This window comes from Ranitomeya variabilis, chromosome 3 (genome assembly GCF_051348905.1).
Source record: "Ranitomeya variabilis isolate aRanVar5 chromosome 3, aRanVar5.hap1, whole genome shotgun sequence".
Lineage (NCBI taxonomy): Eukaryota > Metazoa > Chordata > Amphibia > Anura > Dendrobatidae > Ranitomeya > Ranitomeya variabilis.
Genome location: NC_135234.1, coordinates 78,049,092 through 78,065,988, shown reverse-complemented (window position 1 = coordinate 78,065,988; position 16,897 = coordinate 78,049,092). Strand labels below are relative to the sequence as shown.

The following is a 16,897-nucleotide window of genomic DNA, read 5'->3' as shown; positions in this document are numbered from 1 at the left end:
GAGGAGAACATAATTTTACCTCAATACAAGTCACTAGTTCGACCACACTTAGAATACTGTGCACAGTTCTGGTCTCCGGTGTATAAGAAAGACATAGCTGAACTGGAGCGGGTGCAGAGAAGAGCGAACAAGGTTATTAGAGGACTGGGGGGTCTGCAATACCAAGATAGGTTATTACACTTGGGGCTATTTAGTTTGGAAAAACGAAGACTAAGGGGTGATCTTATTTTAATGTATAAATATATGAGGGGACAGTACAAAGACCTTTCTGATGATCTTTTTAATCATAGACCTGAGACAGGGACAAGGGGGCATCCTCTACGTCTGGAGGAAAAAAGGTTTAAGCATAATAACAGACGCGGATTCTTTACTGTAAGAGCAGTGAGACTATGGAACTCTCTGCCATATGATGTTGTAATGAGTGATTCATTACTTAAATTTAAGAGGGGACTGGATGCCTTTCTTGAAAAGTATAATGTTACAGGGTATATATATTAGATTCCTTGATAGGGCGTTGATCCAGGGAACTAGTCTGATTGCCGTATGTGGGGTCGGGAAGGATTTTTTTTCCCCAAGGTGGAGCTTACTCTTTGCCACATGGTTTTTTTTGCCTTCCTCTGGATCAACATGTTAGGGCATGTTAGGTTAGGCTATGGGTTGAACTAGATGGACTTAAAGTCTTCCTTCAACCTTAATAACTATGTAACAATGTAACTATGATGATGGTATCTTTAAAGCGCTGTGGAATTAATGGAGCTATATTAGTGAATAAAATAATAAGACTATGGGAACCCCCTTATCCCCCATAAAGTACAATATCAAAAGCAAATTACAAGTTGAAAAATCAGTGCTGAACCCCGACAGTTTTAGGTAACGCTGAAAACCCAAACCTGGTGTATGTGTACAGCTGACCTCAGCATTTTTAGTCTAAAAATGGCTGTAAAAAACATCAACAAAAATACAAAAAAAAAGGGCAGCAAAAGACTGTTTATGAATTCAGCCTGAAGGAGGTCCCAATAATAATAATAATGGCTGGTGGACTTTACTCAACTTGTTCACGATGATGAGGATGATGATGATGAATTACAGAACAGAATATTTCATGCGAGAAGCTTTCACCAGTTCCCAGACTGTCATTTTCACTGTTCGTGAGAATACCTGTAGATTTGCAATGCTGTCTGAGAAAAGAAATGTGAATGTGAGAACTGGTATTTCTCATGAGCTGCAAGGAAAGGAGGAGAACAGAAGAGATGTTTAACAAAAGGGAAGTGTTAATTACTGGAGACGAAGCATCACTGATGCCATAAAGTATAAGGTTCAGAGGTGTGTCCCTGTTATTACTAAGTACCTGTCTATAATCCCACAATGTGTCCTTATTCCTCCTACATAGAGATTTCTCTTCTTCCTAGACCTAATGGTGACAGATTGACATTACTATATTTAATGGTTTGCGTGGTATAACTAAAAATTAATTTGTCATTATGGGAGTGTTACTATAAACTTCTTGTAGTTTTCCAGCATACTCTGTGCAGCTCCTCTGACACAGGCAAAAGAAAAGAATTTCTTCTTTTTTAAGCTGAGCGGCACGGACGTCACTTTTAACCCCTTCATGACCCAGCCTATTTTGGCCTTAATGACCTTGCCGTTTTTTGCAATTCTGACCAGTGTCCCTTTATGAGGTAATAACTCAGGAACGCTTCAATGGATCCTTGCGATTCTGAGATTGTTTTTTCGTGACATATTGGGCTTCATGATAGTGGTAAATTTAGGTCGATAATTTTTGAGTTTATTTGTGAAAAAAACGGAAATGTGGCAAAAAATTTGAAAATTTCGCAATTTTCACATTTTGAATTTTTATTCTGTTAAACCAGAGAGTTATGTGACACAAAATAGTTAATAAATAACGTTTCCCACATGTCTACTTTACATCAGCACAATTTTGGAAACAATTTTTTTTTTTGCTAGGAAGTTATAAGGGTTAAAATTTGACCAGTGATTTCTCATTTTTACAACAAAATTTACAAAACCATTTTTTTTAGGGACCACCTCACATTTGAAGTCATTTTGAGGGTTCTATATGGCTGAAAATACCCAAAAGTGACACCATTCTAAAAACTGCACCCCTCAAGGTGCTCAAAACCACATTCAAGAAGTTTATTAACCCTTCAGGTGTTTCACAGCAGCAGAAGCAACATGGAAGTAAAAAATGAACATTTAACTTTTTAGTCACAAAAATGATCTTTTAGCAACAATTTTTTTATTTTCCCAAGGGTAAAAGGAGAAACTGGACCAGGGACGTTGTTGTCCAATTTGTCCTGAGTACGCTGATACCTCATATGTGGGGGTAAACCACTATTTGGGCGCACGGCAGGGCTCGGAAGGGAAGGAGCGCCATTTGACTTTTTTAATGAAAAATTGGCTCCAATCTTTAGCGGACACCATGTCGCGTTTGGAGAGCCCCCGTGTGCCTAAACATTGGAGCTCCCCCACAAGTGACCACATTTTGGAAACTAGACCCCCCAAGGAACTTATCTAGAAGCATAGTGAGCACTTTAAACCCCCAGGTGCTTCACAAATTGATCCGTAAAAATGAAAAAGTACTTTTTTTTCACAAAAAAATTATTTTAGCCTCAATTTTTATATTTTCACATGGGCAACAGGATAAAATGGATCCTAAATTTTGTTGGGCAATTTCTCCTGAGTACACCAATACCTCACATGTGGGGGTAAACCACTGTTTGGGCACATGGTAAGGCTCGGAAGGGAAGGAGCGCCATTTGACTTTTTGAATGGAAAATTATCTCCATCGTTAGCGGACACCATGTCGCGTTTGGAAAGCTCCTGTGTGCCTAAACATTGGAGCTCCTCCACAAGTGACCCCATTTTGGAAACTAGACCCCCCAAGGAACTCATCCAGAGGCATAGTGAGCACTTTAAACCCCCAGGTGCTTCACAAATTGATCCGCAAAAATGAAAAAGTACTTTTTTTTCACACAAAATTTCTTTTAGCCTCAATTCTTTCATTTTCACATGGGCAACAGGATAAAATGGATCCTAAAATTTGTTGGGCAATTTCTCCTGAGTATGCCGATACCTCATATGTGGGGGTAAACCACTGTTTGGGTGCACGGCAAGGCTCGGAAGGGGAGGCGTGCCATTTGACTTTTTGAATGGAAAATTAGCTCCAATCGTTAGCGGACACCATGTCGCGTTTGGAGAGCCCCTGTGTGCCTAAACATTGGAGCTCCCCTACAAGTGACCCCATTTTGGAAACTAGACCCCCCAAGAAACTTATCTAGATGCATAGTGAGCACTTATAACCCCCAGGTGCTTCACAGAAGTTTATAACGCAGAGCCGTGAAAATAAAAAAATAATTTTTCTTTCCTCAAAAATGATTTTTAGCCCAGAATTTTTTATTTTCCCAAGGGTAATAGGAGAAATTGGACCCCAAATGTTTTTGTCCAGTTTGTTCTGAGTACGATGATACCCCATATGTGGGGGTAAACCACTGTTTGGGCGCACGGCAGGGCTCGGAAGGGAAGGCATGCCATTTGGCTTTTTGAATGGAAAATTAGCTCCAATCATTATCGGACACCATGTCGCGTTTGGAGAGCCCCTGTGTGCCTAAACATTGGAGCTCCCGCACAAGTGACCCAATTTTGGAAACTAGACCTCCCAAGGAACTAATCTAGATGTGTGGTGAGCACTTTGAACCCCCAAGTGCTTCACAGAAGTTTATAACGCAGAGCCATGAAAATAAAAAATAATTTTTCTTTTCTCAAAAATGATTTTTTAGCCCACAATTTTTTATTTTCCCAAGGGTAACAGGAGAAATTGGACCCCAAAAGTTGTTGTCCAGTTTCTCCTGAGTACGCTGATACCCCATATGTGGGGGTAAACCACTGTTTTGGCACACGTCAGGGTTCGGAAGGGAAGTAGTGACGTTTTGAAATGCAGACTTTGATGGAATGCTCTGCGGGCGTCAGGTTGCGTTTGCAGAGCCCCTGATGTGCCTAAACAGTAGGAACTCCCCACAATTGACTCCATTTTGGAAACTAGACCCCCAAGGGAACTTATCTAGATGTGTAGTGAGCACTTTGAACCCCCAAGTGCTTCACAGAAGTTTATAACGCAGAGCCGTGAAAATAAAAAATGTGTTTCCTTTCCTCAAAAATATTTTTTTAGCCCAGAATTTTTTTATTTTTGCAAGAGTAACAGGAGAAATTGGACCCCAAAAGTTGTTGTCCAGTTTCTCCTGAGTACGCTGATACCCCATATGTGGGGGTAAACCACTGTTTTGGCACACGTCGGGGTTCGGAAGGGAAGTAGTGACGTTTTGAAATGCAGACTTTGATGGAATGCTCTGCGGGCGTCAGGTTGCGTTTGCAGAGCCCCTGATATGCCTAAACAGTAGAAACCCCCCACAAGTGACCCCATTTTGGAAACTAGACCCCCCAAGGAACTTATCTAGATGTGTGGTGAGCACGTTCAACCCCCAAGTGCTTCACAGAAGTTTACAACGCAGAGCCGTGAAAATAAAAAATCATTTTTCTTTCCTCAAAAAAGATGTTTTAGCAAGCAATTTTTTATTTTCACAAGGGTAACAGGAGAATTTGGACCCCAATATTTGTTGCCCAGTTTGTTGTGAGTACGCTGATACCCCATATGTGGGGGTAAACCACTGTTTTGGCACACGTCGGGGTTCGGAAGGGAAGTAGTGACGTTTTGAAATGCAGACTTTGATGGAATGCTCTGCGGGCGTCAGGTTGCGTTTGCAGAGCCCCTGATATGCCTAAACAGTAGAAACCCCCCACAAGTGACCCCATTTTGGAAACTAGACCCCCCAAGGAACTTATCTAGATGTGTGGTGAGCACGTTCAACCCCCAAGTGCTTCACAGAAGTTTACAACGCAGAGCCGTGAAAATAAAAAATCATTTTTCTTTCCTCAAAAAAGATGTTTTAGCAAGCAATTTTTTATTTTCACAAGGGTAACAGGAGAATTTGGACCCCAATATTTGTTGCCCAGTTTGTTGTGAGTACGCTGATACCCCATATGTGGGGGTAAACCACTGTTTGGGCACACGTCAGGGCTCGGAAGGGAAGTAGTGACATTTGAAATGCAGACTTTGATGGAATGGTCTGCGGGCGTCACATTGCATTTGCAGAGCCCCTGATGTACCTAAACAGTAGAAACACCCCACAAGTGACCCCATTTTGGAAACTAGACCCCCGAAGGAACTTATCTAGATGTGTGGTGAGCACTTTCAACCCCCAAGTGCTTCACAGAAGTTTATAACGCAGAGCCGTGAAAATAAAAAATAATTGTTCTTTCCTCAAAAATTATGTTTTAGCAAGTAATTTTTTATTTTTGCAAGGGTAACAGGAGAAATTAGACCCCAGCAGTTGTTGCCCAGTTTGTCCTGAGTACGCTGGTACCCCAAATGTGGGGGTAAACCACTGTTTGGGCGCACGTCGGGGCTTGGAAGGGCGGGAGCACCATTTGACTTTTTGAACGCAAGATTGGCTGGAATCAATGGTGGCGCCATGTTGCGTTTGGAGACCCCTGATGTGCCTAAACAGTGGAAACCCCTCAATTCTAACTTCAACACTAACCCCAACACACCCCTAATCCTAATCCCAACTGTAGCCATAACCCTAATCACAACCTTAACCCCAACACACCCCTAACCACAACCCTAACCGCAACACACCCGTAACCCTAATTCCAACCCTAATCCTAACCCTAATCCCAACCGTAACCCTAATCCCAACCCTAACCACAACTGTAACCCCAACACACCCCTAACCCTATCCGTAACCCTAACCACAAGCCTAATCTTAACCCTATTTCAAACCCTAGCCCTAATTCCAACCCTAACTCTAATTCCAACCCTAACCCTAAGGCTATGTGCCCACGTTGCGGATTCGTGTGAGATTTTTCCTCATGATTTTTGAAAAATCTGCAGGTAAAAGGCACTGCGTTTTACCTGCGGATTTACAGCAGATTTCCAGTGTTTTTTTGTGCAGATTTCACCTGCGGATTCCTATTGAGGAACAGGTGTAAAACGCTGCGGAATCCGCACAAAGAATTGACATGCTGCGGAAAATACAACGCAGCGTTTCTGCACGGAATTTTCCGCACCATGGGCACAGCGGATTTGGTTTTCCTTAGGTGTACATGGTACTGTAAACCTGATGGAAAACTGCTTCGAATTCGCAGCGGCCAATCCGCTGCGGATCCGCGGCCAATCCGCTGCCAATCCGCTGCGGATCCGCGGCCAATCCGCTGCGGATCCGCTGCGGATCCGCGGCCGATCCGCTGCGGATCCGCTGCCGATCCGCTGCGGATCCGCTGCCGATCCGCTGCGGATCCGCTGCCGATCCGCTGCGGATCCGCTGCCGATCCGCTGCCGATCCGCTGCGGATCCGCTGCCCATCCGCTGCGGATCCGCGGCCGATCCGCTGCCGATCCGCGGCGGATCCGCTGCCGATCCGCTGCCGATCCGCTGCCGATCCGCGGCCGATCCGCTCTGTGTGCACATGCCATAACCCTACCCCTAACCCTACCCGTAACCCTAACCCTACCCCTAACCCTACCCCTAGTTCTAACCCTAGTTCTAACCCTAACCCTAGTGGAAAAAGAAAAAAAAATATTTTCTTTATTTTATTATTGTCCCTACCTATGGGGGTGATAAAGGGGGGGGTTTATTTATTATTTTTTTATTTTGATCGCTGTGATAGAACCTACCACAGCGATCAAAATGTACCTCTAATGAATCTGCCGGCCGGCGGGCGCACTGAGCATGCGCCCGCCATTTTGGAAGATGGCGGCGCCCATGATGGAGGCGGACGGGGACCGGGAGCCTCGGTAAGTATAAGGGGGGGGAGATCGGGGCACGGGGGGGGCGTCGGAGCACGGGGGGGTGACATAGGAGCAGGGGGGGAGCGGGCAGGAGGACGGGGGAGCGGACAGCAGGACGGGGGAGCCGGCAGGCGGACGGAGGGGACCGGACCCTATAACGGAGCACTGGGGGGGCGATCGGTGGGGTGGGGGGGGGTCACATTAGTGTTTCCAGCCATGGCCGATGATATTGCAGCATCGGCCATGGCTGGATTGTAATATTTCACCAGTTTTTTAGGTGAAATATTACAAATCGCTCTGATTGGCAGTTTCACTTTCAACAGCCAATCAGAGCGATCGTAGCCACGGGGGGGTGAAGCCACCCCCCCTGGGCTGAAGTACCACTCCCCCTCTCCCTGCAGATCGGGTAAAATAGGAGTTAACCCCTTCACCCGATCTGCAGGGACGCGATCATTCCATGACGCCACATAGGCGTCATGGGTCGGATTGGCACGGGTTTTCATGACGCCTATGTGGCGTCATGGGTCGGGAAGGGGTTAAATACAAGTCTATGAGAGCCTCGTTCTGGCTTTTATACACTTGCATTGAAAGCTTGTGACGTAGCTTCTAACTTTCAGCCAATCACAAAATGGCGCCACGGGACTTATATTTAAAGTGCCACTCCAGCACCAAAAAAGAAAAAAAAGCTAGAGTGATGCTTTAACCCCTTTCAGACATCAGACATAATAATAACTGAAAGAATGACACAGACTCACAGTGCTAGCGAGTATCTCACTGAGGTCACCGCAGTTCAGCCCGGCTGGGAACGCAGCCTCAGTGACATCACCGCTAGTCCCTGAGGCTCCACTCGCAGTAGCTCATTCCCCAGAGGTTCTCAGCCTGGATGGGGAGAAAACTATTTCTCCACCAGACATGGATTAAGGCATGGCACAGAGCGACAGACAGGTATGGCATATTGTTGTTTTTTTATTTTAGTTTTATTACAGGAGAACGAGGGCTTTGTAGGAATTAGGCGAGGTTGTAAGTATGGTTCAACTAAGATTATTAAAGGAGTCTGTGTCATTTTTTCAATTAAAGGACTTTATTCGTGGCGTGTGTGTTTTTATACAATGTGACTATGAGGTTAGTAATGGATAGGTGTCTTATAGACGCCTATCCATTACTAACCCATGGCTTGACGTCACCGGACAATACAAAGATGACATCAACCCCACAAATATGATCCCCACTTGCCAGCGCTAGAGGGCAATTGGGAAGAGCCGGGCAAAGCACCAGAAATGCCACATCTAATAGATGTGCCTTTACTGGGCAGTTGCGGGCTGCTATTTTTAGGCTGGGGGTGGCCAATATCCATGGCCCCTTACCACCCTGAGAATTCCAGTCCCCAGCTGTCTGCTTTAGCAAGGCTGGTTGTCACCGTTTTTTTAAATTATTAATTTAAATAATTAAAAGTGCAGTGTGAGGACCCCTCTATTCTTGATAACCAACCTTGCTGAAGCTGACAGCTGAGGGTTGCAGCCCCCAGCTGTGAGTTTTGCCTGGCTGGTTATCAAAAATACAGGGGAATCCACGCCGGGTTTTATTTACAGCGCAGAAGCGGCTGATGGATACTCCCATCCGCCGCTCCTGATCTCACTGTAATTAGTGGCAGCAAGTGTCAGCTGATGGGAGCTGTAGTCCCATCAGCTGACACCAGTGACCGAAGGTAAACTTTATACGTCAGATAACAGGTGAGCACTCACGCTGTCTTCTGACAGCATGGGAACCATGGCTGTCTGATCGCCGACCTGAAGCGCTATGCCGGTGTTTCCCAAGCTGTCACACAGCTTGGGAGACACCGGCTTTTGTTCTTTGTATGTTCGGCTATATTAGGCAGTTTAATCGACTATTAAATCAATGAATATTGCAAATTCTTCGATCATGAGCAGAACCGAACATTGAAATATTCACTCATCTCTACTCCTGAGCCCATGGGAGATTGCAATATTTTCTCCCACTCTGACTATAGCCCTGGCTTCCATGGTGGTTAAATCTCTGTTGGTGATTTTTAACTGTATTGGAAATTTCTCCAAGAGTATCGCATATGCCTTTAACAATTGGATCAATTCTAGCTCAAATAGAAACTAGATTAGATGCAAAAAAAATCTGCAAATTGTTTTGTCAGGATCAGCCAGGAATGAGACATTGTCTCCATCTGACATGTCTGTTAATTACGTTATGTGAAGTAATCATTGGAATAAAACCAGAAGACTAGAGATCCTTGGTGTGGGTAGATCATAGTCACCACATAATTGCATTATGTCTGCACACTACACTATGTAATAGTACATGTTGGTACCGGCTTTTAGGTACAGTATATACTTAACATATAAAGTATGTTATTCCTATACAGCATGTAAAACATTGCTTAGGCTTATCATGTACCACACTTATTTCATAGCGCATTTTCCTTCCCAATGACCCCAATTCAAAAGTTGCCTTACAAATCTCCCAGGACTTTTTTAAACTCTCCTGTGGCAAGTAACAGGTGTGGGCAATATGAAAATCACACCTGAAACCAGACAAATAGGGGAGAAGTTAATTAAATATTTGCATTGTGAGTCTGAGTGCCACACTAAGCATGGAGAACAGAAAGAGAAGAGAACTGTCTGAGGACTTGATAACCAAAATTGATGAAAAAGTATATCTCCAGAGATCTTGATGCTCCTTTGTCCACAGAGGTAAATATAATTTAGTATTTTAAAACCCATGATACTGTAGCTAATTTCCAAGGACCATGACAGCAAAGAAAAATTAATGAAAGGTTGCAACGCAAGACAGTCAGATGGTGAATAAGCAGCCTCAAAGAAATTCAAGCTGTCATGCAGGCTCAGGGCGCATTAGTGTCAGCGCAAATTATCTGTCGACAATTGAATGAAATGAATTGCTATGGCAGGGCCCACTGCTGACATAGAGACATATAAAGCTAGCCTACAGTTTGACAAAATGTATGTGATTAAGCCAAAATCCTTTTGGGGAAGTGTCTCGTGGACAGATGAGACCGAGATAGAGCTTTTTGGTAAAGCAGATCATTGTCTTGTTAACTGAAAATGGAATGAAGCCTACAAAGAAAAGAACACAGTACTTACAGTCAAATATGGTGGCGGTGCAAAGATTTTTTGTTGTTGTTTTGCTGCCTCTGACTCTGGGTGCTTTACCTGTGTGCTAGGCCTCTTGAAATATGACAATTACCAAAGGATTTTGGGTCGCAATGTAGTGCCCAGAGTCGGAGAGCTAGGTTTGCTTCCTAAGTCCTGAGACTTCCAGCAGGACAATGACCCCAAAAATACTTCAAGCAGCACCCAGAAATGGATGGAAACAAAGCTCTGGAGAATTCAGACGTGGCCAGCAATGAGTCCAGATCTAAATCCCATTGAACACCTGTGGAGGGATCTTAAAATTGCTGTTGGGAGAAGGCGCCTTCACGTATGTGAGTCTTGGAGCAGTCTGTAAAAGAAGAGTGGTCCAAAGTTCCAGTTGAGAGATGTAAGAAGCTTGGTGATGGTGATAGGAAGCGATTGTTTGCAGTTAGTTATTCCAAAGGGTGTGCAACCAAATATTAAGTCGAGACATTGATTTTTTTATGTAACACGCTACCACAGTACTTTTTTTCTATACGCTGTAATGATGGACGATGCTCTAATGCATCGAACACAGATGGATCTACTGATGAAACTCACCCAATTGAAAAGTAACCTCTTATTTCAAATCTTGTGCTCTTGCCTTAGTTATTCATTTATAAACTTGGCTGACGAAGGCGCTTCTGTGCATCAACATATAATGTTGGCATTTCAGACAAAAGTATTTAGATAGATAATATGTAGTGTAAAATGGTATTCTAAAGTGCAATTTTCCAGATTTTTAAGATCCAAGCAAAAAAGTATATATGGTTTATTTTATGAGAAGACTGCTTTTCAAAGGGAACTTGTCATGTAAAAAACCAAAAACTATTAACCTGCAGATATGGGGTTAATTTACAGGTTAATAGTGTTCTGAAGCTGCTTGGTGTCTGCACTGAGAGCCCTGTTGCCTGGAGGAAATTAATTTTATTGCTCCCGGAAGCCTCGGGCTTTCAGTCATAGGGATGTGGCTGTTGCAGCTTCAGTCAGCGTTCATTGAGCAGCAGCTGTAACTGCGCCCACTACACTGACTGACAGCTGTTTGACAGTCACTGCCGTAGGCATAGTTACAGCCACTACTCACTACGCACTGAGCGGTGACTGATGTCGCAATGGTCTAACCCTATGACTGAAAACCTGAGACTGCCGGGAAAAAGACAGGCAGCTTCAGAACGCTATTAATCTGCAGATTAATCTCATATCTGCAGGTCAATAGCATTTTTTTACATGGCAGGTTCCCTTTAAGATATATGAGAAGAGTTAGGTAAAATACTAACTCCTTAAACATAATGTCCTGTTATAAAACTTGTATTCTGTACATGACACGTTACAGTCCATATAGTCTATCCCTGCACAGTGCTGCGTGCTTTGCTGTTTATACACTATGTCACTACACCGATATCTAACAGACACATACATGATTATTTCATACTATTCCTACCACTTCTGGACTCTCTCAGGATTATTAGTCAGGTTTTTTTCCATTCTTGTTGATCTGAATTTTTCAAAAAGACCTTGTGCCACATTTCACTCATGATTAAAAGAAAAGACACATAGAAAAGATTCCTAAATTTAAACAATGTAAATCTTTACTGAATAACAAACACAAAAACCTAGACAAGTGTGGACAGGTAACTAGGATGCAACACCATGGACAATGAGAATGCAGTGGTAGTCAAGCAACACTATTTAATTGTCTAACACAAAAATGACATTTAGCTATAGGTATATATATGTATATACAAGTATACAAGATATTTTTGGTAATAACAATAAGACTTATACACTATATTATGACACTTACTACATTAAATGCGATACCTTATTCAGCATTCTATTTGCACATACTGTCCTTATTATTTAGCGGTTAGGGCGACTAATAGGGTCTCTACATCTCAGCTTAACTGGCATAACTCTCCATACTAGGACTGTCACCGCCGTATGTTTGTTTAGGCTCCTCTGGTAATTACTCTGGCTCTAACGGGGGGTACTTCCGCTGGGCCACAAGTCCACCATATGTGAGTGACTTGGTATCCAGTATGTTCCTCTTACTGGCCCCCTTGTTACCCTGAAGAACGTCCCTGGCCCGCACCCTGTACCGTATGTATGTGTTGGAAGTCACATCCTAATTCACTCAGGACTTCTCTTTAGCACAACTGAAGTTCCGTTCTGTCCAAAGATCAGCGTCCAACCTTCAGTGCTTGACCTGTGGAGTCTAGATGTTGAGTCTTGACTGGCAAAGTCCAGACATTGGGTCTTGACCGGCGAAGTCTGAACTTCGGTGCTTGACCAATGACATCTCTCTGGTATCCAATATCCAATGGCGATCCGATAGCGCCACTCCAAGGATGCTCAAAAGCTTGTTACACTGCTCATGTGACCTCCCCTTCTCACATCCTGGTGACAACTGAGTTCCCGCTTCAAGCTCTTCCCTCCGGGAATATTCTTCCCATCTTTCAGTTCCTGTCTGTTCAGTTCAACCAGCAGATGGCTGCATTTGGTTGTGACTGCTGTGGAATGTTGACTAATTTTATTTTTCATTTCCCACACCCTTACACAAGAATATAAAAAAGGTAAGCAATAACTATGTGCAGTAAAGTGCCATGTGCAGAGTCACCCGGGTAAATTGGCTCATAGTAAAAGCATTGTATGGGAATGAGGACCCTCGTTGGGTCTTTTGTTACTGCATTATTTATTATCTGTACATGTACATTGCAGCTTTGTTCTTTACTGAATACTACATCATTTTAGGGGTAGTGTCCATTCATACTTATCTAAGGTATCCATCATATATACATGGCTCTACTGGTTATCATGCTGGTCATATATGTTGTCATCCAATGCCAATTACCTAGAAAACAGTTTCTGGTGCAATCGGCCAATTTGAAATGTTTTTATTTGTGTTGACTAGGTTTTTGAGTTTGTTGGCTAATAACGATTTCCATTGTTTAAACTTAGGAAGTGCAAAACATCTTTTATATGTGTTTTTACTCTTTTTTTTGGATTACATATTCTTGCTAGAACTCCATTAATACACAGGTGGTGCCCATTACATTGTTACTTTTTGACATTTCCTACATGAGGCACATAGGAAAACACAAGCTGAATAGCTTGACCTCACGTCACCACTCTCTGTGTGAGGAAGTCTTCACGCAGCGAGCGGTGCTGTAAGTCAGGTCACTGGGGGTTCATCCGGTTTGAACTTCAGTGAACTTTCTCATAGCAGCTCAGCGCTTGAGTATAACTATGCTTTTTATTTTTATTTCAAATGAAAGAGTCTGTGTTTTTCTTTCAAATCAAGGATTTTATTCTGGCTGTGTATTTTTTACTATCTAACTATGGGTTTAGTAATAGGAGCGTGTTATAAATGCCTCTCCATTTCTAACCCTTGTGCTTGATGGCAGCTGACAGTAGAAATCAACCCCACAAATATTAACCCACTTGCCACCACACCAGGGCAAATGGATAGAGTGAGGCTAATCGCTGCTGCAGTATCTAGCGCTGAACCGGCTGTGAGAAAGTCACTGATGTTCAAACTAGATGAACCTTGGTGACCTCACTTACGGCACCGCTAGCTGCATGAGAACTTTATCATGGCAGCACAGCGTTAGACACCACATGAGCGATTACACTCCTGTCAGTGTGTTCCGGCTGATGGCGAGAGAGGTCACTGATTTGAATGCTCTCCAACTCATCTGGATCGTCGTGGGACAGTATGGATTATCTTCATATCGGTCAGGTGAGGGGTATGGTTGTTTATTATTTTCTGTTTTTCCAGGGGATATGGACATCAGTCGATATTTCAAATAATGCAGACTGTGTTTCTCTTTCAATTAAAGTATTTTATTCTGGCTGTGTCTTTTTTACAATCTAACTATGGGGTTAGTAATAGGGGCATGCAAAACACCCAATGTTTGGGGTGCCAAACCTGAACAGTAACACAAACTTCCTGGAGAAGTCCATATTCGGGGTCTGTGCCTGAACACTAGGTGTTTGGTAAGGACCCCAAACTTTACTGTTCGGGTAATCTAACACACTGTTTGTTGACCACTATTTTCTCAATATTAATTTCCCTATACATGTTACACCACTAGCAGATACAGACAATATAGGGCTCTGCCGCCTGTTCAAGACCAGTATATGGGCCATTTAGAGTCTGATAGCTCATCATAATGCATAATTCCAATTGCTTTGGATGTGGAAATGGTTCCCCATACCTCTTGGGCCACTATATGGCTGTACAGGTTGCACCAATGATATGTCTGCCCCTGTGTTAGGCTACGGTCACACTATCAGTATTTGGTCAGTATTTCACATCAGTATTTGTTAGCCAAAACCAGGAGTGGGTCAAAAATACAGACTTTGTGACGTGTTTCTATTATAGCTTTCTCCTCTGTTTGTTCCACTCCTGGTTTTGGCTTACAAATAATGATGTAAAATACTGACCACATACTGATAGTGTGACCGTAGCCTTACCCTCTTCATACCAAAACCTATGTTCTGTAGCTTTGATCTGCTTGCTGGCTGGAGATCTTTACCATTGAAAGACACATTAGTTAACCAGGGATTTTTCATTTTTGCCTTCATAGAAAGATTTGGAAAAGGAAACTAAGCTAATTTATGCTCAAAGACAGAAAATGTAGGTCCCCTGTGTAGATAAGATAAAATTTAAACCAGACGTTTGTGAGATCCTAAGGAATCATACTGCCAACAGTAGACTTCTGTCGCAATTCACTGGCCTTGAAAGAAAGCAAAGCCATTCAGACATTACATTTCCAGGCTTCTGGTTGAAATGGCCTCTTTCAGAAACTTACTTTCTACACTATTGTAGACTTTGCTCAAACAGTTTGAGACTTGTGTTCCTTTAATGTCTGCAGCAAATAGACTACTGAGAATGGGAAAGACATCTTCAAGTATCCCTTCAGAAATACCTGACTTTCCCATAAGATCTCTGGATTACTCCTGTTCATATCCCTTTGGATAGGGATTTAAGGACTCTACTAGCCAAGTCTAGTCATGAACTCCCATTTTAATTTTGCTGGTCTTGGTTTACATTTTGCTGGACTATGTAGACGTCCTTGTTAGTGGAGGTCTATGATTTTGGTCCAATGTAGGGACTACTTGGTGACAATAGCTTTGAGATATATGTGTTTAGGGTACTTTAAATTGTATTAGAATTATTTACTGGCATGCTACAGTTTTGCTATAATTAATGTCATGCTTAAATTTTTTTGCAAAACTAGAAGTAAAAAAATCCAAACCTCAAACTATGAGGCTGTACGTTTTAATTCTAGGCTGATCCCTCCTTCTGTGGACCCTGCTGGATCTTCGTTACTTGGGTAGGAAAATAACATCTCATGCTAGAAACATTTTGAAACCAAAGAAGTGGACCAGAACCAATTAGCAAATTCTGTAGGAAAGACAAATTAGTTTTAAGATGACCTTGAAAGATGGGAGAACTTCATGCCCTTCTACCACAATTGAAGGACTGATGATGTATCTTTAATCCCTTAAGCCCCAAGGGTGGTTTTCACGTTAATGACCGGGCCAATTTTTACAATTCTGACCACTGTCCTTTTATGAGGTTATAACTCTGGAAAGCTTCAACGGATCCTGGTGATTCTGACATTGTTTTCTCGTGACATATGGTACTTCATGATAGTGGTAAAATTTCTTTGATATTACCTGTGTTTATTTGTGAAAAAAGCAGAAATTTGGCAACAATTTTGAAAATTTTGCAATTTTCCAACTTTGAATTTTTATGCCCTTAAAACACAGAGATATGTCACACAAAATGCTTAATAAGTAACATTTCCCCCATGTCTACTTTACATCAGCACAATTTTGGAACCAAAATTTTTTTTTGTTAGGGAGTTATAAGGGTTAAAAGTTGACCAGCAATTTCTCATTTTTACAACACCATTTTTTTTTAGGGACCGCATCTCATTTGAAGTCATTTTGTGGGGTCTATATGATAGAAAAAAACCAAGTGTGACACCATTCTAAAAACTACACCCCTCAAGGTGCTCAAAACCACATTCAAGAAGTTTATTAACCCTTCAGGTGTTTCACAGGAATTTTTGGAATGTTTAAATAAAAATGAACGTTTGACTTTTTTCACAAAAAATTTATTTCAGCTCCAATTTGTTTTATTTTACCAAGGGTAACAGGAGAAAATGGACCCCAAAAGTTGTTGTACAATTTGTCCTGAGTACGTCGATACCCCATATGTGGGGGTAAACCACTGTTTGGGCGCATGGCAGAGCTCGGAAGCGAAGGAGCACCATTTGACTTTTCAATGCAAAATTGACTCGAATTGAGATGGGACGCCATGTTGCGTTTGGAGAGCCCCTGATGTGCCTAAACATTGAAACCCCCCACAAGTGACACCATTTTGGAAAGTAGACCCCCTAAGGAACTTATCTAGATGTGTGGTGAGCACTTTGACCCATTAAGTGATTCACAGAAGTTTATAATGCAGAGCCGTAAAAATAAAAAATCATATTTTTTCACAAAAATGATTTTTCGCCCCCATTTTTTTATTTTCCCAAGGGTAAGAGAAGAAATTGGACCCCAAAAGTTGTTGTACAATTTGTCCTGAGTACGCTGATATGTCACATGTGGGGGAAAACCACTGTTTGGGCGCATGGCAGAGCTCGGAAGGGAAGGAGCGCCGTTTGACTTTTCAAAGCAAAATTGACAGGATTTTGAGATGGAACGCCATGTTGCATTTGGAGAGCCACTGATGTGCCTGAACATTGAAACCCCCCCACAAGTGACACCATTTTGGAAAGTAGACCCCCTAAGGAACTTATCTAGATGTGTGGTGAGCACTTTGACCCACCAAGTGCTTCACAGAAGTTTATAATGCAGAG

At 42.6% G+C, this 16,897-nt stretch overlaps 1 long non-coding RNA gene across 1 annotated transcript in view; it reads right to left on the bottom strand.

Annotated features, from left to right (window-relative positions):
* Positions 1 to 1,076: 1,076 nt before the first annotated feature.
* The window catches only part of LOC143815220 (uncharacterized), a 176,159-nt gene continuing 160,338 nt past the window's right edge, over positions 1,077 to 16,897 (bottom strand). Inside the window, exon 3 of the long non-coding RNA XR_013223699.1 lies at positions 1,077 to 1,178. This is a non-coding gene — a long non-coding RNA (uncharacterized LOC143815220). The remainder of the gene's footprint in view (positions 1,179 to 16,897) is intronic.